At 39.8% G+C, this 22,351-nt stretch overlaps 1 protein-coding gene across 1 annotated transcript in view; it reads left to right on the forward strand.

Annotated features, from left to right (window-relative positions):
- Positions 1-3,630: 3,630 nt before the first annotated feature.
- Positions 3,631-22,351, forward strand: part of STAG1 (STAG1 cohesin complex component) — a 435,356-nt gene continuing 416,635 nt past the window's right edge. Inside the window, exon 1 of the mRNA XM_060149789.1 lies at positions 3,631-3,798. The gene's annotated coding sequence lies outside the window, so the exon portion shown is untranslated. The remainder of the gene's footprint in view (positions 3,799-22,351) is intronic.

Here is a 22,351-nt window from a genome sequence, read left to right on the forward strand (position 1 = left end):
AAATCAGTGGTTGCCAGGGATGAGGGAGGAGGAGGGAAGAATACACAGAGCACAGAGGATTTTTAGGGCAATGAAAAAACTATTATGATATTATAATGATGGATGTATGTCATTATACATTTGTTCAAACCCACAGAATGTACAATACTAAGAGTGAACCCTAAGGAATCACCTATGGACTTTGGGTGATTATGATGTGTTAATATAGGTTCTTCCTCAGTAACAACTGTATCATTTTGGTTGAATGATGCTGATTACAGCAGAGGAGGCTATAATGGGTGTAGGTAGAGGGTATATGGGAAATCTTGGTTCCTTCCTCTCAATTTTGTTGTGAACCTAAAACTGCTCTAAAAAAATTAAGTCATTAAAAAAAAAAGGTTCTGTGAAAGGAATGCCATCATTATTGTCATGAAACAAGTTGGCTGATCGTCTTTTACTTTAAGCAGGACTCTAAGGTCAATGGAATAACTTTGAAATCTTCTTCATGCTAAAATTATCCAGAAGGGAAAAAGGCATAAGTTCAGCCAAATTTTAAAAGGAGTTCTGCCATCTAAATAGTCACAAACTAGCTTTTTATGTTATAAGGCAAAGATCTTCACGTTATTGGTTAATAAATGTTAGCCATTTAGTCTGTAAAGCATTTATATTACATTTACATTAATGTGTAATTCTGTAAATGCAATTTTAAGTTTATAATATTAAATTTAATATTATATTTTTGGACCAGGTTGGCTAAAAGATTGAGTTGAAATAAAAGCTTAAGGGGCATGTGCTTTTTTTTTTTTTTTTTTTTTTTTCCCGGTACGCGGGCTTCCCACTGCTGTGGCCTCTCCCGTTGCGGAGCACAGGCTCCGGACGCGCAGGCTCAGCGGCCATGGCTCATGGGCTCAGCCGCTCCGCAGCCTGTAGGACCTTTCCGGATCAGCGGAACGAACCCATGTCCCCTGCATCGGCAGGCGGACTCTCAACCACTGCACCACCAGGGAGGAAGCTCTCAGCATGTGCTTCTTTAGACATCTAACCTATCAACCTGAATCTTCAAAGTGGGCCCGGTCTCATTTCAGATAATTTGAAACGAACAATGAGGTAGAAATTCCAAAGGGCACCAAAAAACTTGGACTAAGCAAATGTTTGTTCTATTGATACTTTATTCCCTATCCCAAATAATACTTAAGAACCCTTAGCACCTACCTACACTAGTTCCAGGTATTCTGACATTTTGTTCATACCTCTGACTTGAAGCTGTTAATGAAAACTGTGGTGTTTGAAAATCTTTGCCAAGAACTTTGGAATCTTGATTAAGAATTTCATGAAAGCAGAGGCTCCTGGGAAATGTGTGATTCTGCAATAAAGTTAACTTGTTATAGGACCTATTACTTTATCTTACCAAATAGCTAAAGCTTGAATGTATCTGAAATTACAGTGCTATTAAGAGAAATCAGGAAGCTTGAATAAGAAAGATGCATTACCTTAAATGTTGAATTTTGGGCTGGAGCTGAATTTTGGGCAAGAAGGCTGAATATGAGGAATGTTAGTTAAGAGACAATCAGGAACAGATAGTAATATAAAGAGACTTTTGAAGAGAAAGGATAGTAGAGGAGAACAGAGAGCTAGGAGTTGAACTATGGATTGGAAAAAAGAGGAGGCGCTAGCCAAGGAATCAGAAGACCAGGAAACCAGGTAGGTTGTAGATCCCAGGAATTGTCTTAAAAAAGGGGGAAATAGGGTTTCAAGGAGGGTGTAGGATTGGGTGTGCCAAGAAAAAGAGGATGAGAAAATGGTTGTGACCTGAAAGTGTACATTCAGTTTGTTGTTATCGGTTAGATTGATAAAAGCTAAGGAATAAGGTGGTAATGAAGGTGGGAGACTGCTTCTTTTGAGAAATGTGACAGTGAAAAGAAGGTTGATAGTATTGTAACTGGAGGGAGTAGTAGTACTGAAATTTTTAAAATGACCATGGAAACTGCTGAAAAACAGAAGCCAATGGCAAGATGTTGAAGATATAACCACCTAGGAAAGTGGTGGAAGGTGGAAATGGGAAGGGACGGCATACGTAGTCCAGGAAGAAAGACTAGCTTTGGAGAGAAGGGGGGAATGGGTTAATTTGCTGAGAATTTGAGAGGTCATGAACAGGGTGTGGTTACAGATATTTTAATACGGAGAGAATATCAAACCGGAATTGGAATTCCATAGCTTTTATCCCTGGAAACTAGATGATTTTATCTATTAGTATGGATTGGGACTGGCACCTTAACAAGGAAAGCTTCAATAGTCCTTGGGGAGAATACGATAGGAAGTCAACCAAAGATGAGTGAAAAAAATTGTAAGTGGGAGTGCAGTCACAAATTCATACCAAGCAGGTAGAATTGTGACTTCCTCCAGTGAAAACCCACACACCTGTGACCCTTGGGAGAGAAATCAGAAATACGGGTAATCTACTGGAGACTGGCCGTTAAGACTACTAAAAAAGAGTTGAGCGATTCTAAGGCAAGACAGAAATAGAGCTGGGTATAGTAACAGAGATTTAGTCATAAATGGGGCTGATGACCTGGGAGACTAAGGATTCACTTTTGTATTGAAAGTTGTGAGTGGGTGAAAGGTAGAAGCCACGGCCACAGAGAGGCGGGTGGAGAGTAGGTAAAGGCGACGTTCAGCGGCATATTTTGGTCATGATCTCACGTTAATCAGCTTTCCCTTTTGGCAGCTAAAAGGCTAGGATTTTCACGTCCATTTCACAGCTACTGAGAGTAGTCCTAGGCTGTGGAAGGTGAAATCTGATTCCAAAGCAGAGGCTGTATTTTCCCAGTCTACCTACATTCTTTACTCACTAACTAGCCAATGCTGCCGCCTTATGCAAAGCCGGCACCACGGAGAGGATCTGCTTTACAGACGCAGGGACGACGCCGATCGGCCTGCGGCGAGCAGTGTTGGGTCTAGATCGGCGGCGAGGGAGGTCCCAAACAGTTCTCGAAACCTTTACACCCGCGCCGGGGGAAGCGGCTCGTCAACAGTCAACAATAAATCGCTAGTACAATGCTAAACTCTGAGGCCCTCATCAAACCCAAGAGAGGCGGGAGCAGAGTTTTGTGCCGCCACCCCCTCGCGTTTCCGCAGAGCTCGTCCCGGGCGGGGGATGGGGGTAGCAGGAGCCGGGCGGGGCTGCGGGGAAGCGCCAGTCCCGCGACCCGGGGAGGGGCCTCGGTGGAGGGGCCGGGGGCGGGTTTCCCTCCCAGGTCTCGGAAAAGCTCCAAAAATGGCGGGCAGCAGCTCAGCTAGCGGGGCGCGCAAGCGCCGCCGCGGCCATCCTTCCGCCCGCCTCGGGCGGCCACGAACAGTCCACAGGGCCCTCACGGAGAGGTATCCGCCGCTCGCGATTGGCTGAGCTGGGCCAGCGCTCCGTGCGGGGGCCGGGCCGCCACGCAGCGGCCACGTTTCCCGCCCCGCTGGCGCGCGTGCGCGTAATCCCTACAGGGAAGCGTTTGCGCGCGTCCCCGCCGCGGCCGCCAGCTCGCGCCTCAGCTCCCTCCCCTTTCCGGGCAGGTCCGTCCCGTCAGCGAGGCAGTAAGCACGGCGGCCAGCAGAGGGCGGTCCGGACCCAAGTCTGCAGCGGCGCCATTGGCGTGTGGAAAATGCCACCAGATGGCGGGTTAGGATTGCAGCTCCGTTGAAGGCGCGGCCCCCGCTCCCGAACCCCCGGCGACCACCCCGTAACAACCCCCCCACATCGGGAATAACACACCGGAGACTTTTGGGGGGAAACTAGGTCGACGGCCGGCTGCGCCCGGATGGGCAGCTGAGGTGAGTGCGGGCGGCGGCGACGGCAGCGGGGGGCGGGAAAGAGGGGGAATGCGGCGGCAGCGGCGCGGGGGCTGGAAGCGCCGATCCAAGATGGAGGCCGGGAGAGAGCGAGAGAGCGCGAGCGGGGAGCGGGCGGGCCGGGCGCGGGCCCCGCGCGGGGGAGGGAGGCCGCGCGGGCCTGTGCGGGGCGCGGCGGTCGCCGGCCGTCCGGGAGCCGGGGGGAACGACTGTGGGCGCGGCGGGCGCCCCGGAGCCCTGGTCGCTCCGCACCCCTCTCGCGGGCCCCGAAAATTGTGCCCCCGCCCGTTCAGGCACTACGGCGACAGGCGCGGAAGCCTTTGTGGCGCGCTCGGGCCCGCCGCCAAGCCCGCCCTCCGCCCCCCCGCCTGGACTCTCGGGACTCGCCCGCGCCCGGCGGGGCCGGGCCGAGGCGGGCTGGTGCGAATGCCGCCCGCCGCCCTGCGTTTCTGCGGTGTTTTAGCGGCGGTGGCGGCGTCACATGACAACAAGCTCGCCTCGGCGGAGGGGCCGGGGGGTCGCTCGGCGTGGCGGCCGGCCCAGGCCTCTTCTCGGTGGGGTGGAGTGGGGGGCTGGCGCTTGGGGTAGAGGGGACGTCGAAGCCGGGCTTTCCCGCTATCTGCCCTCCCCGCCCCCGACGGAGGCCTCCTTGTGAAACGTGTCCAGGCCGGAGCACTGCCCCGCTAGTTTGCCAGCCCCCCAGGAGACGAGGCCAATAAAAGTTGTTTTCCCTCCTTTCTCGGGGTGGTGGTGGTGGTGGTGAAGAGCTGGGAAACTGGAGTGCCTGGAGTTGGACCTGGGCCTCGATTGGAGAGTCCAAACGGGGTGCTTCTTGTGTGCTGTAGGGACTAAGAAATTTTCAGGTTTTAGGATTGTCACGTCACCCCTTCCACCAACATTTGAAATTTTATCGATTTTCTTCACATTGCAGAGAATCGTGCCCCGGGCGTATAAATCATGGGATGGTTTTGGACGCTTATAGACTCAAAACGATGCTGTTTGTATGTGACGACAGCGAATTATTTGCTGTTAAAGTCGATGTTAAGATGATGAATATATAGTTTATTCCTTCTCGTGGTTGTGACTAGAAAGGACTTTATTTTGCATCTCTTAGCAAACATAGTGTTTAGGAAAGTATTTGACTAGGCATGAAGAAAGTTGTGTGATTTGTAACTTACGTGGAATTTGACTACACCTTTTAGATTTTCCTGTATCTTTTTAAGAAAATTACAAATTCTGATGGTGAAGCACTTAGGAAAATACATATAACAGTGAAAATAAAAACAGCCTGTGTATTGTATGATATATTGTACCACGTTCTCATATTTATAACGTACGAAATGTCCAGGCTAAACAAATTTGCCCAAGGGGGGAAATAGTGAAAGATTCGGAAAGGTTGTTTACTTGCTTTGGATTTTTGAGAATAGTTATAACACAATTTGTTTGCTATCTAAATAAAGTACTAGAAAACCGACAAGCGTTTTGCTAAAGTTTTTTCATTACATTTCAAAATGTACATTGTTTTTTCAAATGGTCTACCCATGGTCATTTTTACAACCAAACTACTTTTGATTGGAAATTTTTCAGTATCCACTTTAGTTTTGACATTCTGACAAAGCCAAGGGGTATTTAAGTAGATTTGAAATACGGGAAATTATGTTACTGGGAACGCTTCCCTTGAAGACAGTATGCAGGTACTGTTGATTTGAATGGCTCTTTTAAAGCCTTAAGGGGGCTGTGGTAGGGGAGAAGAGCGCCCTGGACTGAAGTTACTTTAAACATACCCTAGGTTTGTGATCTTTGGGGTGTCACTCTTCCAGCCTTTCTTTCCTCATCACTAAAATGAAGGTAATAAATTATATGGTAGTTGTATAACAAGCTGTGTGTGGAAAAGCCCTTCTTAATCATTAAAACTGTAAAAATTTATGTAATTTTATAGTTTTAATCTTTTTCCTTGATTCTGGATCTGTATATCTTCATAATCAGTGCTGTGAGGAGATACAGTGCACTCTGGAGAAAAAGATGTCTCTTCCCCCTTTTTATCCTTTTCTGCTTTGTCCTATGTTGATGGAGTGTATTAGTTTTCTTTTTATGTATAGCGAAGTACCACAAATTTACTAGCTTAAACAACACCCATTTATTAGCTCACAGTTTCTGTAGGTGAGAAATCTGGGTACTTTGGGCTCTCTTTTCATCATCTCACCAGGCTAAAATCGAGGTGTTAGCTGTGGCTGCAGTTCTCATCTGAGGCTCATGACCTTCTTCCATGCTCACTACTTGTTGGCAGAATTTCCTTGTGGCTGTATGACTGATGTTGCCATCTTCTTTCTAGCTGTTGGCCAAGGACCTTTCTCAGTTCCTTACCACATGTTCACGTAGGCATTTCACATCATGGCTGTTTGCTTTCATCCAGGCAAGCAGAAGTCAATTGCTGTGGCTTCCTCTGTCTCTGTCCTTTGGACTCCCTTTTAAGACCCCTTTTTAAAGCTGATCTGATTTGGTCAGACCCACTCAGGAAGATCTCCTTTTTGGTGAACTCAACTGATTAGGGAACTTAAATACATATGCAAAAATCTATTTGCCATGTAACAATCCCAGGAGTGATGTTCCATTATATTTACAAGTCTCTCCCACACTCAAGGGGAGGGTTATACACTAGGGTGTGGGTCATTGTGGGTTGTTAGAATTTTGCGTGCCATGGGGAAAGAAGTATCTTTACAGTTGCTTCTTTAGAATCTGGATGTACAAGAAGAGCACATAGGCAGAGCAGTGTAACCCCACCTGGTGAGTTTACTCATACTGGTTTTGTCTTCATGCTTTTTACGTTTTGTATTTCATGGTACCTCAGTTGAAGTGCGTCCCTCTATAAAAGCATTTTATTGCATTTAGAGGAAATTAAAAATAAAAGTTAAAAAGTTAAGTAAAAAGAAAAAAGGCAATAGAGATTATGTAATTCTCATTACTGCTTGATACCTATTGTTTTCTCATTTTAGGGATGAGATTGAATCTCAGAGAAGTTAAGAAATTTAAATGCCTAAGATGACACTCTTATTAAGTGACAGGTAGATTCATAAACTCATTACACCAGACATTTGCTGTGTGTGATTGGTCCAGCAACTTTTGAAGAAGGGATTATGAAAAAGAATAGTTATTTAAAATAGAGTAGGGATATTATTGGTGGACAAAGAGGGTAGCAGAAATTGGTCATGGTATGCGGGAGGTTTAACAGTCCAAGAAGCAAAACACCTTCAAGAGGAGGCAATTAGGACAGTTTTAGTTAAGAATAACAAGATTTAGAGACTATAACCAGGAGTTAAAATTGTTCGGGAGGTACAGCTTAATTTCTTAATAGAGAGGTGATATAGTAAGCGCTTGGAAAATCTTTGTTAGCTGAATTAAAATATGAATCTCTAGAATTTAGATGATTCTTGGTACTGTGACGCTCTGTAGGGAAAGGTAGGAAGCAGAGACCTAAGAGGATGCTCTTGCATAAGCCCAAGAAAGAGATGATTCTTGAGGTGGGAATTAGGATGTGTCTACAGAGAAGGATGGATCAGTTTTCTGTCATTTTGGTAGTCAAGAGGATGGGATCCCAACTTCCTATGTTTTAGTGCTGAGAGAAACCTTGTCTTATTGACAAATGTGATTCTTTTTAAGTGAGCTTTAAGTAGGTCATAGACCAGTTTGTTTTATAGAATCCTTTTTCTGTTTCACTCCTTATTTCTTCTTTCAGGTTTCTTCTCCCTCTTCTAATTCTTTAAGCCAGTTAGTGCTTAAAGGACATCTCAATCCTGCCTTCTTTATAAGATACATCCTTAGTACTATGGGCCTAAATGATGTACCAGTTAGTTGCCCAAATTTCTCTAAGGAGTTTTGCTGTAATTAAACAGCTCTAGAGATGGCTTTTAACTTGCTAGAAGCTCAAAGTTACAAAAACATTTTATGTTGTGACCCAGTACAAACACACAAACCATGGAAATAATGTCTAACCTTTATGTGGTACACGCTGATTTTTTAATTTTTTCTTTTTTTTAAATTAAGAATGCTGGTTGCAACTCACCTATGTGCTATCATGACTTGCAGCAACCCACAGCCGAATTATAATCTCATTGGTAATTGGGAGAGTGCAAAGTAGAACCATAAGAAGAAATCATTTCACTTCTATCAGATTGGCAAACATTAAAAATTCTGATAATATCAAGTGTTAATGAGAATGTGGGGAAATTAGACTCCCACTTTTGGAGGGACATAGTCATTTTGCAAAAGAAAATGACTTGTAGTAAGTTGAAGAATACATGTACCATAAACCTAGCAATTATACTTATGTCTTTATATTTCTGATGAGAGATATTCTTGTATGTTGGGGTAGGTGAACAAAAATATTTGCAGTAGCCAAATTTAGCAACAAAGTGCTCATCATTCTACCACAGGTTTGAAAACACCGGTGGTGGTTTTCAAATGTTAATCTTGATGCCTAGGATAACCTCACTTGATCACAGTGTATTATCCTTTTTATGTTTAATATTTTGTTAGGGCTTGAGGATATTTCTTCATCAGGGATATTATTTTGTAGTTTTCTTTGGTTGTAATTTTTTTTCAGGTTTCAGTATCAGGATTATGATGGCCTCATAAGATAAGCCGGGGAGGTGTTCCCTCTACTGACTGAAAGACTGTGCAATATTCCTTGACTGTTTGATAGAATTCATCAGTGATACCATTTGAACTTACATATTTTTTTTGTGTGTGGGAAGACTTTTGGTAAATTCAAATTCAATTTTTTACTAGACATAGAGTTATTCAGATTTTGTTTCATCTTATGTTAGTTTTGTTGTATTTTTAAAGGAATTTGTTGACATTAGTTGTTTATATGATTCCCTTGTTATCCTTTGACTGCTTGTAGGATTTGTAGTGATAGCTCTTTAATTTCTGGTGTTGTTAATGTGTTCTTTCTTTTTTTCTTGGCCAGTCTAATTCTTGGTTTATCTATTTGTATCTCTTTTCAAAAATAACATTGCTAATTTTCTCCATTTGTCTTTTCTCTCTCATTTGTTTCTGTTCTTTATAATTTTCTTTCCCCCATGTATTTTGCCTTTCTTTTTCTAGCTTCTTAAAGTGGTCATAGATTTCAGACATTTCTTGTTTTCTAATGTAAGCATTCAAAGCTATAGATTTTCCTCCAAGCACTGCAACATCCCACAGATTTTGATATTTTTATTATCTTTTAGTTTGAAATAGCTTCTGATTGCTTTGTGATTTCTTTGTTGACCCACGGATTATTTAAAAGCGTGTTGTTTAATTTTCATGTATTTGGGATTATTTTAGATATCTTGTTATTGATTTCCAACTTAATTTTATTTTGAGGTCTTGAGATATATTCTGTATGAATTTAATCTTTTTAAATGTACTGAACCTTGTTTTATGGTTCATCATATGGTTTATCTTGGTAAATGTACCTTTCACACTTGAAAGAATATTCTGCAGTTGTTGGATGTACTATTCTGTAAATATCAATTAGATTAAAGTGCTTTGGTAGCATTTTTCAAATCATTTATGTCTTGGGTTTTGTTTTATTTGTTTTGTTTTTTTTAGTCTAGTTCTATTCAGTTGCTGAGAGGGATATTAAAATATCCAACTATGACTGGAATTATCTGTTTCTCCCTTAATTCTGTTAATTTTTGCCTCATGTATTTTGAAGCTCTGTTATTAGGCACATACAATTTATGATTATTAGGTCTTTCTGATGAATTGGGCTTTATGAAATGTCCCTCTTTATCCCTGGTAATAGTCTTTGTCTTAAAATCTGCTTTTTCTGATATTAATATAGCCACTCCAACTTTCTTGACCTTACTGTTTCTGTAATGTATTTTCTTCCATCCATTTACGTAAAACTCTTTTTTCCTTTATATTTACAGTGTGCCGCTTGAAGGCAGCATATAGTTGGGTTTTGCATTTTTTATCCTTTCTGACAGTGTGGAAGTGGAATCTATCAGTTATAATAAACATTGATTATGTGCTAATGCTTGTCAAGAACTGTGAAAGTTCTGAGATTTTACCCTACTTGCAGACTAAGTTAATCTGCTACAGTTTATTGGAGTCATGAGACTCCTTGGTCAGAGATGAAGAACAGTGCATTACAGCAAGAGCAGTAGCCACAGTTATTAGTGTCAGATCTTGGAGCCCCAGTTTGTACACTGTAGGGTGAAGATGTGACACTCGCACATGCATTGGGTTGTGTTAGAGGAGGGGAATCCCAAGCTTAGAGAAACTGGAATCTTTATAATGGGTTGTAAGCATACCTCTCCTTTTCTTGAGGGAGAGATGCTATTTCTTTTTTCCAAGATTCTACAAATATACTTGAAATGATTGGATCAAAGGCAGTTGGTGCCTCTGTTTTCTAGACAGGCAGAAAAACAAGAGACCCATGGAGAATTGTCTTTCAAAACTGCCCAGTGAATTTTCTCAATTTCCTCTATGTTACTAGCTTAGATTTTTCTTTTATTTCTTACATGGCCCCAACCTAGCTTTCTAGCTCTGTCTCTGTGCTGTACTTCCCTGTAGGTTTTATGCTCTCACCAATTTGATTACATAGTTATATTCCCCGCCCCCCCACCCCATGTCTTTGTTCTGGGGTATAATGTGTGTGTAAGAAACACTCATTGAGTGTTTACTGTATACCAGTAAATATTTTACAGTAACCCTGTGAGGAAATTGTTATTATTATGTTGCTGCTATCTGTTTTACAGGTTAGATTAAACTTATTTAATCTTAAATTAACTAAATTAAGTTTATTAGATTTGCTTAAACCTCTCAAGTTTGTGATGAGGGAGGGACACATTGTAGAGAAGTTTTTGGAGTATTCTATTTCTTGATGTTAGTAGTAGTTACATGGAGTGTTCACTTGATAATTCTTTAAACTGTTATCTAGATTTTATGTATTATGCTGTATAATTGATATAGCTCACAAAGAAAGGAAAAACAGAAAAACACTAAGCTGTAGAATCTGTGTAAAATCTTTCCCGATAACTTCAGCCAACAGTTATCACCGTCTTTGTATTTTCATTTACTGCAAATGCATTATTGCATTTATTGTTGGCACCATAAGATTTGGTAAGTGGTGGTGTTCATAAGGCACGGTATTTTGTAGACTAATTGTTGCAAGGCCAGACAACTAATAAATGAGAGAGCCAGGATTTAAATCCAGACTTACTTTCAGAACCCACACTCTAAATCTGTTAAAAGGGCATTTTTATCTCAGCCTTATTTATGCTTTTTGTAATCTTTTGAAGTTTATTTTACAGAGATTTGGTTTTCTTTTTCTATCATATAACAGTCATGAGGTCTTGAGTAGAACACTTAATTTCTAGAGGCCTCAGTTGTCTTATCTCTGTGATGGGAATCCAATTAAAATTTTTTCAGCAAATATTAATATGAGTGCTTACTCCATGACTAGTAGTGAGTATATAAAGTTGTTAAATACATAGACTTTGCTTTTAAACAACTTCTGTTTTATGGGGAGAGATTAAAAACCGAAACCAAACCCCAAAGCAACAAAACAAATAGGGATACTACCTGAAATGTTGTGAGGCTTTAGGTTCAGGATACTTTGGAAGCATAAAGTGCAGAGGTAAGAGGACAAGCCTGTCTCCTTGTCAGGTCCCCCCAAATGATAGATTATTTTTAATGGGTCAGGAAGAGTTGGAAGAGTTTTTCAGGGTAGTCCTTTTATTTTCTAATTGAGATAAAAATACTTAAGTATTACCTTTTTAGGCTCTTTGACGAGATTTCTCTGCATAATTGTTGAGTTGGTTTAAAGGTTCAGGTAGAGGTTTGAGACACCACTGCTTGTCTCCTCAGTCTTAGGCAGAAAAAAAGTTTTATACATAGTCAAGCATGAACATGACCTGATTGTCTCTTTTGAGGTCCCTTATTCCCTCTGTTATTCTAAAGGTCTGTCGATTCTCTTATATCATGTTGTTATTTTTTCTTATCTCATTTAGAGTACTGAGAGGTAGGCTTTCTCTGTTCTCTAGTAGAGATAGTACAAGGTAGCATACGTGCAGAAATTCTTACGACAGAATGCAAGATACAAAAGCTAAAGAATGTCTTAAGCTGTGTTCTGCTTTATTTTTAAAGCCTAAATTAACTTTCAGGAAGAAAATGCGTTACTTACCTTCTACTGTTAGGGTTAGTTAAAAAGTTTGTATGTTCACAGATGAAGGAAGCATTATCACATGATTAAGGGCTAAGAAAGCCATTATATATTGTCCAAGAGAGTTCCTGACACCTGAGTTACACAGCCTATGTCAAATTCTAACTCATCTCCTTCCTAGGCATGTAAACTTGGGCAAATTCTTTAACCTCTCTAAATCTCAGTTTTCTCACCTGTATAATTGGAAGTAATAAAAGCATGTCTCGGGCTTCCCTGGTGGCACAGTGGTTGAGAGTCTGCCTGCCGATGGCAGGGCACGCGGGTTTGTGCCCTGGTCCGGGAAGATCCCACATGCCGCGGAGAGGCTGGGCCCGTGAGCCATGGCCGCTGAGCCTGCGTGTCCGGAGCCTATGCTCCGTAACGGGAGAGGCCACAACGGTGAGAGGCCCGTGTACCGCAAAAAAAGAAAAAAAAAAAAAGACAAAAAACCAAGCATGTCTCGTGGATTGCTGTGTCAGTTAAAAAGTTAACTCTTAACTCTTAGACTATGTTGCATTGTATATAAATCCAAAAGACATTCATCTTAAATTTAAAAGGCGAATAAAATTATAATCCAGATAAGTCATAAGATTACTTTCCAGAAGCAAAGAATTTTAATTAATTGGTTCTTATTAGCACATAAAGCTAGTTTAATAAACTATTAATGAGAGGGGTCAGAGGATGAGGTACTCAGGTTAATAGAGAGGTGAGAGTTATAGCCAGTTTTCTGCTTATTGTTAAACGTATTTTAAAAATCAGGCTCTTTCTTTAGAAAGTACTGTATCTTGGAAAGCCATTGTAATGCTTCCTTGGTAATTGAGAAAATTTGAAGACTGTATCAGGATTTTTATTTATGAATATTAGCTTTGCATGTATAATTTTGCAAGCAAAGAGACTTAGGAATGAATCTTTACCAAAAGCAAAACATAATCTTGAAAGTTACCTCTTTAAGTTCCTAGACAAAGTAAGATGGTTAGATGGCTGCTTTTCCTCTCATTAAAATGGGGTAGAGAGAACAAAACCTGGGTTAATCTGAGTTTTTAAAAAAGTTTTGGATATTTAATATTTTATTTTATAAATGCAAAGGGAGTGTGATATAGGAGAGAGAAAACTAGTATAGGGCCAGTGACTTGAGTTTTAATTACAGCTTTACCACTAACTAGCTGTGTGCCTTTGAGTCACTACTTCTCTGAGCCTCAGTTTCTTTGTTGTAAAATTAGTTTCCAAGATTCCTGTAAATTTTTTAGTCCATGTTGAAATAATCAGGAAATCAGTTCTGAATCAGGTAATGCAAAGTTTTTGATTTTAAAGACTTTAGTTTTGAAAAACCTAAGTGTGTTATCAGCAGGCCCTTTTGTCTCATCTTCCAACAGGTTATTAGAATAATTCATGCTTTCCCCTAGCTGATTAGTGTACAGGCCAAATACGTTAATATTTAGATAGTATTTATGGTTTTTGGTTCCAGCTATGGGTGTGTGTTTGCTTCTTTATTTGGTGAGAAAGAGATAGATTAGCAAGTGTCTTCATATAATTTTAGTCATTGTGAGTCATTCAAACATTTATTGAACATCTACAGTGAGCCATACACTGTGGGTATAAAAACATTAAAGCACAGTTCTTGTCTTCCTGATGTACAGAGAAGGCGATTCAAGACTCAGAACTTAGGTGTGATATAACCTTCTCCAAAAATCCTTTCCAGACAGCCTTATTGCCCCTTCCTCCCATCGTCTCTCCCTTTCTCAAGTCCAGGATTGATCTAAGGGCTCTCCTTTGTGTTTTAGTAGTAGACTGTGCCAGGGCTGCCATGACTGGTTAGGAATTGGTGGTGCTCTGCGTAAAGGTGCCACGGCCAAGGGGCTAGGTGGGGGCTGAAATCCAGGTTTCATTCTGCTTGACCAACTGTCCATTTGCTTTTTCAGCATTTTCTAATTCGCCTGCCCAAAGGAGGCCTTTTCCCTCAGTTCTTGCAAAACAGCCTGTATATGGTAGTAGATATTTAACCTGTGCATTAGTATACCATTAAGAATATTCTGTAGTGTGTTTTTTCTGGCAGATAAGTTTTATAGTAGGTAATAAATGCCTTGAGGTGGTTTGTTGAAGTGAGCAAATGCTTCCTGAAGGCAAATTCTTATATAAGTTTTGAAAGAAAAGTGAAAGTTAGCCAAGCAAGAATGGGATGATGGAGATGGGAATGGCATTCCAGGTGAATATACAGGGACAATGTAGTGATGTAGTCTAGAGCCCAGTGGTTCTTAAATTGTGCTCCCTGCGTCAGCAGTATTAACATTACCTGAGAACTTGTTAGAAATAACAAGTTCTTGGTCCTCACCCGAGTCCAATTGAATCAGAAATTCTTGAGATAGAGACCAGCAATTTGTGTTTTAACAGTGATTCTAATGCAGGCTGAAGTTTGAGAGCCACTACTATAGCCCACTTCTTGAGGAAGCATTATTTGAGTGTGTGTGAAGAGCTTGGGGTTACCTATAGAGGAGTGATTAAAATTTAGGGCTGTAAGCAGTGACCAGAGTGCCTAGTGTGCCAAACTAGAGTTTGAACTTTGTCCTTAGGCTAGTGGCTGCACATTAGAATCACCTGGGAGCTTTAAAAATATACCAAAGAATGGGTGTGATCTACCCCAGACCAACTGACATCAAATCTCTGATTTTCTGATGCACAGAGGGTTCTGAAGTACATAACTGTCAGAACTTGGTTACTGATTTTAATAGTACACAGGTTTATTGAGAGTGTGGCAAATACTATGTTGAGTAGCATGATAATAAACACAGCTATCTTATATAGGTATTACTCACATTTCACAGAGGAGGTAAAGTACCTTTTCCCAATATTACCTAGCTAGGAAGCAGTGGGTTTGAGTCCAGGTTTTTATAACTCTGAAGTCTAATCTCTTAAGCAACTTTTTTTTAAAACCTGGAGTTCATAAACTTAGATGGGAAAATAATATTTTCATTTTCCCTAACCTCTAAGTAAGATTTAGCATTTTCTTCAACTTTGAATGTAGGCAACAAATCACAGTTGTATGAGCAATGCTGTAACTTTGTTACCAATAGAAATGAGAAATATTTTCATATTAAATTACAGATGTTGGAGATCTGTATCTGCAGATACAGATATCTCAAAATATCTTTTATCCTAATCAGTGCTTTAAAATTGGGCTGTTAGACCCACCTCTAGATCTTTTATTTACTGTGTTAAAGAAGCACATACAATACTGTATCACAAGTTTTTTTTGATATGTTGATAATTATATTTGAATATAATTAATAACAAATTCCTTTTCTAAGTATGGTAGCCTTGGCAGAGAGTGTTTAGTAGGGTAAGGTAGACAGGAAATAAAAAATTCATTTGTTTTGTTATCTTGTCGAATAGAGATCCTTAAAAAAGTCTCTCTTTCCTTCACCACTTCTCTTTTATTTGACTTGTTAAATAGATCAAAACCCAAGTTCTTCGTTACCTGTCAAAGTTATTAGATTAAAAACTACTTTGGGTTTAGAGTGCTTTTTTCCTAAGCACTTCTTAAAAAATTAGAGAAGATAAGCGTTATCTCATCAGGCATTCTAACTATTCTGTAGTCTGTTACAGTGCTGTTTAATAGAACTTTCTGCGGTGATGGAAATGTTTTGTATATGTGCTATCCAGTATGGCAGCTGTTAACCATAATGATGCAAAGAAACAAAATAACAATAACATTAATAGTTACAGTATTTCCTATATACTAGGCACTGTTTAAGCATTTTACATACATTAACTTAGGTGATCCTTACAACAACCCCATGAGGTGGGTAGTATTGTTAAGTCTTAGTTTACAGATGAGGAAACTGAGGCATGGAGAAGTTAAGTGATTTTCCAGAGTTCACATAGCTAGTAATTAGCAGAACTGGGATTCAGACCCTGGCAGTCTGGCTGCCTTTATGTTTCCTTTATAATATATTGCTTTACCACTTTCCTCAGGACCCCCCCGCCCCAAATGCATATACAGAATGCTGTCAGAAACAGTATATTAAAAAGGAATTTAAGATAAATCATTTTCTTCTAATTATTAGGTAAAAGTTGTGCAGTTTTCTATAAGTAGACTTGTATTTGTATTAGACGTATAGGTATTTTTAGTAACCAACACTGATATTGTTAAACAGTAATTTATATTTTTCCTGAATTTGATTTAAAGCTGGGTTCAGAAATTGAATATTCATATGGTTATTTTGTTTACTGAAGCTAATTGAAGTATAATTCTGAAGTCATTTTATGATAAATTGGCTTTGGTTAACGGATATTTTGCTTTCCTCAGTCAACATACATATATGAATGACTAGCCTGTGTTACACCTAGTATGGTATGTTATGTTCCTGGAGGCCTGGAAGGGGAGAGGCATCTCCTAGGTACAAAATTACATTCTTACTGTATTCGGGGCGAGCTGGTGGTAGAGTGATATTAAAAGGGGCAAGAGAACTGTCATTTTTCAGTTATCTGTATAGGTGTTGTGCTTGGTGCTTTACATACAAAGCCATCAGTTATTGAATACAGGTTGTTTATCACACCCATCCAAGTGCTTTAGATTCATTACATATGTCATTTAATCTGCACCCAGTGCTTCAGAGAACATGATGATGACAAAGATACTTTATGGATGAGGGCTTTGTTAGTCTCTTCCTTTCCCCTCCACTCTCCTCCCTCCACTTCAAGGGAATGATCATAAATATAGGTGGGAAATGAGAGGGGGGGTGGAGTTGAAGTTATTGATACCAACTTATCTAGTACTTAAGGTTCTCGAGTTAAAAATTTGTTCGTTTCATTTTGCCTAGATGCTGGAAATAAGGCAGACAAGGTATTTGTCCTCATGTGAGAGACAGTCAATAATCAGGTAAACAAAATAACTGTACACTGTGTTAAAAGCTGTAAAGGGAATAAGTGAGGTACTGTGATCGGTAATAGTGAGATGCATAAACAGAGTCAGGAAAGGCATCTTCGAGGATGTTAAATTTAAGCTGAGCTTGCACATAACCTGGCAAGAATGGTTCAGGCACAAGGAAGAGCAAAGGCAAAATCTCTATAGCAGAAATGGCTGTGGTATTTTAGGAACTGAAAGGTCGTTTTGGAGGGAGCATAATGCAGGAAGAATATAGTGGCTTCACCTGAGGTTAGAGGGGTAGGCCAGAATCTTGATTACATAGGATACGTTTGGGTGAGCAAGGCTCTAAGGAGCACAGATTTTATTATAAGTAAAATGAGAAACCATTGGAGAGTTTTAAGCAGAGAAATGTTTAAAAAACATCCCTCTAGCTCGATGATTCTCAACTGTGGGTTATATTTTACTTCCAAGGGGACATTTGGCAATCTGCAGACATTTTCATTTGCCACAGCTGGGGGTGATGGTGTATGCTACTGGCATTAGTGGGTAGAGATCAGGGATATGACTAAATATTCTGCAGTAGTACAGGACAGGCTCTCTCCAGCAAAGTATTTTTGGCCCAAAATGTCAAAGGTGCCAAGGTTGCGACACCTCTAGCTGAGGTGTGAATGTTGGATTGTGCTGGGGGTGGAATGGAAGAGGGGAGGGTTAGGTCGTTGCAGTGTTCAGGTGATGGTGCCTGGGCTATGGTTGCAATAGAGGTAATAATGAGAAGTGTTGTGATCCTTTATGTGTTTTGGAAATGACAACTCAAGAATGATCTCCAGGTTTCTAACTTTAATAACTGAGTGAATGGTGGTGCTATCCTAAGATGGCAAAGAGCAAGAATGAAGGGTTCTAATTTTTAAAATCTTAATTTCATGGAACCTGAGTTGCCGTTAAGAGACGACACAGCACTATTTTATGTACAATAAGAAGGAACATGCTGTATGCCTGTGCAGTCTATAATTGGTCATACCAGCCACTCATTGTTTTGAAATCTTTTATCCCCAGAGACTTGACAGTTTCTTCTGTCTTCATTTGCATTGCTTGGCATGTGATAGGCTATCCTTTGGCATGTATCTCAGTAACAAAGCATAATACAGCTTCATCTACTTGTGGCTGTTCTCATATCCCATAAATCACTTTATCGTTGCTTTGCGAGAAAACATGGAATTGGGATTATTACTAGCAATAATGAAATTTGATTTGCTGATCTCAATTTTTGTACCTTTGTACACAGTAACTTTTCAGTGTCAAGACATTTTAAAGGTAGTTAAACTCAACATGCATGAAACTAACAATGCAGATAACACAGTTTATGACAAGGTTATGTATGGACAATGACAGCTAAGTTTAATTACTGTCCAGCACAATTATAAAATGCGATAGATTGTGAGATGCATCTTTACCTCAGAAATGGGGGAAAATGTATATATTAGAGTGGGTAAAATACAGTAGATGGTGAGAAGCATCCCATACCAGCCCATTAAACATATGATATGGGTTGAAATGGATTGATAGCACTACTGATGGTCCTAGTGTTAATAGTATAAATGGTTTCTGTGTATGGAAGCTCACCTTTTAAAGATCACTGGCAGGTGAAAATCTGCATTTGCAGCGAGCTGTTTAGACAGTGGTAGAATTTGTTGAAAGAGTGGATACAGAGGGTGACAAGTAAGAAATAGTTCTTAGGCAATATTGTAGAAGCTAAGTGATGAAATTAAAGCAATGAAACTCCATGTGTTTGTGTGTTTTGAGGCTGTATGCCAGTACTAGCAGCACAGTTTTACCGAGTAGAGGTATAGGCAAATACGTCTTAATTTTGGCTAGAGAACCTAGCTGCCGTTCTTTTCACATTGCACTATAATTTCTAGTTTAACTTACATAAGCTTTGGAAAACAGTTTGCTAAGTTTTGCTGCATCATATTAAGAGAACAGTAACCATCACCTAAAACAGATACTGAAAGTTTATTAACCAAAACAAAGTTCCTGTGTGTATAAATGATGTGTGCATATGTATGTTAGTAATGTTTCTTTGACATGCAAAAACCAAATCTCTTACTACCACCATGAAAACAGCTGTGGATCTTTAGTCCAAACTGTAGCCAGGCATCTCAGAAACATCAGGTATTCCTGTGAGGTGTGATAGTGATTCCCCCCCAACCCCCAGCTAATAACCATATTGGTTAAGTTGCAAATACCCTACTATGACTTTATCTTACTTGTTTGGCACTTAATTAAATACTGTTTGTATTGTGATAAACTGTGATAATTCACATGTGGGTTTCTTTTCTATACTATGAAGTGTCTTCAGAGTAGGAACATGTTCCATAGCAGCAGAGCAAGCACATTGCTGGGCAAAATAATAGACACTCAATAAATGATACTTAAATTCAACCAAATTAAATAATTTAGATTCATATCATATACTAAGCTTGATTGTTATACTTTAAACCTTTTTATTAGAGATTATTTCATTACAGCTTCAGATGTGCTGAAAACATCATTCTTTGCTGAGATTAATGCCTTTACTATGCTGTTTGTTCCTAAATCTTTCCAGCCACCTTTTTCCTGTTGACTTTGTTACTCCATTCACTCATTACATATTGTTACTGACCAGTTTTACTTTAAGGTCAAGCTAGACAGAGCTTGGAAATAGAAAATAATTCTTTTGTCATATGACCTCACTTTAAACAGATAAACACACACTATTAAAGGGTGGTATACTGATGTATGGGGTGAGCAATTTGCTTACAGTAAGATTTTTGGTAAAGGTTCATTGATTCACTAAGAAATTTGGAAACTTCCTTAGTTAAATCAAAATACCATTGGAAAAAAAATCTTTGGATTTACATAGAAATGTTGAGGAACGTATAAATTTGCAATTATAATACTTTAAGCATTTGACCTTTTCCATTTGGAACCTTTCTAGTTCCTCTAAAAAAGGAAATTTGAATTGTTAGGCAGGAGCATTCCATTTTCTAAACTAATAAGAAAAAATGGTACTTTGCTGTAAAAGACCTATTCATGAATTTCTGCATATGTTCAATTTTTTGATTTCTTTTTGAACATAGACATTGACAGTTTCTTTTCAATCTTATAGAGCCTTCTAGTCCTTTGACACCTCTTTTGTCCCCTTCCTGCCTTAATTTTCTTAAGTAGCTTGGAACCTTATGTAACTTTTGGAATATGCTGAGCTGCTTTGCACTTTTGTCTCTTCATTGCATCTGTCTAACCCATACTCAACCACAGATCAGTTAATCTTTTTCATTTCTGTGTACCTGGCTCTGACCTGCTGAGCACATCTGGAGAAAACCTTAACTTTGCAGACTGGAGCCACTAAATATCCAATCTTAATTGGACCCTCAACATTACCCAGTAATTCTTCTTTTTTCCTAGTTAGTTCTTCATTCCTCATAGCAGTTATTTAAAAATTTCTACTCTCTTGTAGCCCCCTTAACCACTTACCCTCTCTTTCTCAGTAGACGACTTTATCTATTCATTGATAAACTTGGATTTAATTACTATTTTATTTTTGGAAGATGTTGAAATGATTGAAACGAGGCTAGGATAGAGATTACTCTGACATTTGCTATGCCCAACCCTTGAAGGCATACAGCAAACTAAGAAATTTTAGAACAAAATTTGAAATACATATCTGTAATAATTTTGGTTGAATCTACTGTGGGCTAATTTTAGTATAAAATCACTTTTCCAGTTATACTTACATTCTTCGAGTAGTCTTATGTTTTGAAATTTAAGATTAAAAGACATTCTTCTGTGTTGTGTTAAAGGTTCCAAATAAATATGCCAGCTTTTAAAATTGCTATATAACATGTTAATACATAAAGTACACTGCTTGTAAGTTTGATGAATTTTTACCACGTAACCACCTCCCAGATCAAGATCTAAAACATTTCTAGCACCCCCAAAAGGTTCTCCTCAGTTATTTCTCCCTCCCCTCCCCCAACCTATTCCAGCTTTTGTAAGCCATCAGTTACTTGTACTATGGCTTCTTTTGCTCAACGTGATGTTTGTGGGGTTCATCCGTATTGTGGCATATACCCACAGTTCCTTTTTTATTGCTATGTAGTATTCTATGAATATACCAAAACGTATATCCTTTTTTTTTTGTGCATGGACAATTGGGTTCTTTTCAGTTTGGGGCTATTATGATAAAGCTACTGTGAACAATCTTGTACAAGTCTCTTGGTGAACATATGCCCTTACTTCTTTGGATACATATACTAGAGTGGAATTGCTGGGTCATAGTATACTTCTCAGTACCTCTTTTGTAATGGAACCAAATCACTAACTTCACCCCCGTCTATCTATAAGTGATTTCATTTCTTTTGGTAAAGAATACAAAAAGAGGGCTTCCCTGGTGACGCAGTGGTTGAGAGTCTGCCTGCTAGTGCGGGAGACACAGGTTCAAGCCCCGGTCTGGGAGGATCCCACATGCTGCGGAGCAGCTAGGCCCGTGAGCCACAACTACTGAGCCTGCGCGTCTGGAGCCTGTGCTCTGCAACAAAAGAGGCCATGCGCACTGCGATGAAGAGTGGCCCCCGCTTGCCACAACTGGAGGAAGCCCTCGCACAGAAACGAGGACCCAACACAGCAAAAATAAATAAAATAAATTAATAAACTCCTACCCCCAACATCTTCTAAAAAAAAAAAAAGAATACAAAAAGAGCATTAGGTTTTCTAACAAGATTCTAATAGAAGGCACTTCCTTGTTTTTATTAACATATAAAATTAAAATTCTACATTTGGATCCAAATGGAACTGTTTCTGTCAATACTTGCTTCAATATTGTTTATAAGTCTTTAATTTATTTAATTTATTTATTTTTGGCTGCATTGGGTCTTCATTGCTGCACGCGGGCTTTCTCTAGTTGTAGCGAGTGGGGGCTACTTCTCGTTGCGCTATGCGTGCTTCTCATTGCAGTGGCTTCTCTTTCTGCAGAGCATGGGCTCTTGGTGCGCAGGCTTCCGTGGTTGTGGCACATGGGTTCAGTAGTTGTGGCTCGTGGGCTCTAGAGTGCAGGCTCAGTAGTTGTGGCACATGGGCTTAGTTGTTCCACGGCATGTGAGATCTTCCTGGACCAGGGCTCGAACCCATGTCCCCTGCATTGGCAGGCAGATTCTTAACCACTGCACCATCAGGGAAGTCCTTGTTTATAAGCCTTTGTTTATAAATTTCATTCCTTTATTCAAATTTGAGCATTTCTCTCTACTATAGTTTATCTTGATCTCTGTAAGATTATGTATCTTATTTATTAAAGGATTTCTGACTGTTTTTAAGACTGCAGAAAATAATCATTGATTTTTCTGGTAGAAGCACAGGCTTTCTTGGTTTTATTGGGTTGGCGTTTTAGACACTTGCAGTGTCTAAAGTGGAAGGAACAACTGGATTTGGAGACTGGGGACCTGGATTCTAAT

The sequence above is a fragment of the Lagenorhynchus albirostris genome, chromosome 5 (assembly GCF_949774975.1).
Source record: "Lagenorhynchus albirostris chromosome 5, mLagAlb1.1, whole genome shotgun sequence".
Taxonomy (NCBI): Eukaryota; Metazoa; Chordata; class Mammalia; order Artiodactyla; family Delphinidae; genus Lagenorhynchus; species Lagenorhynchus albirostris.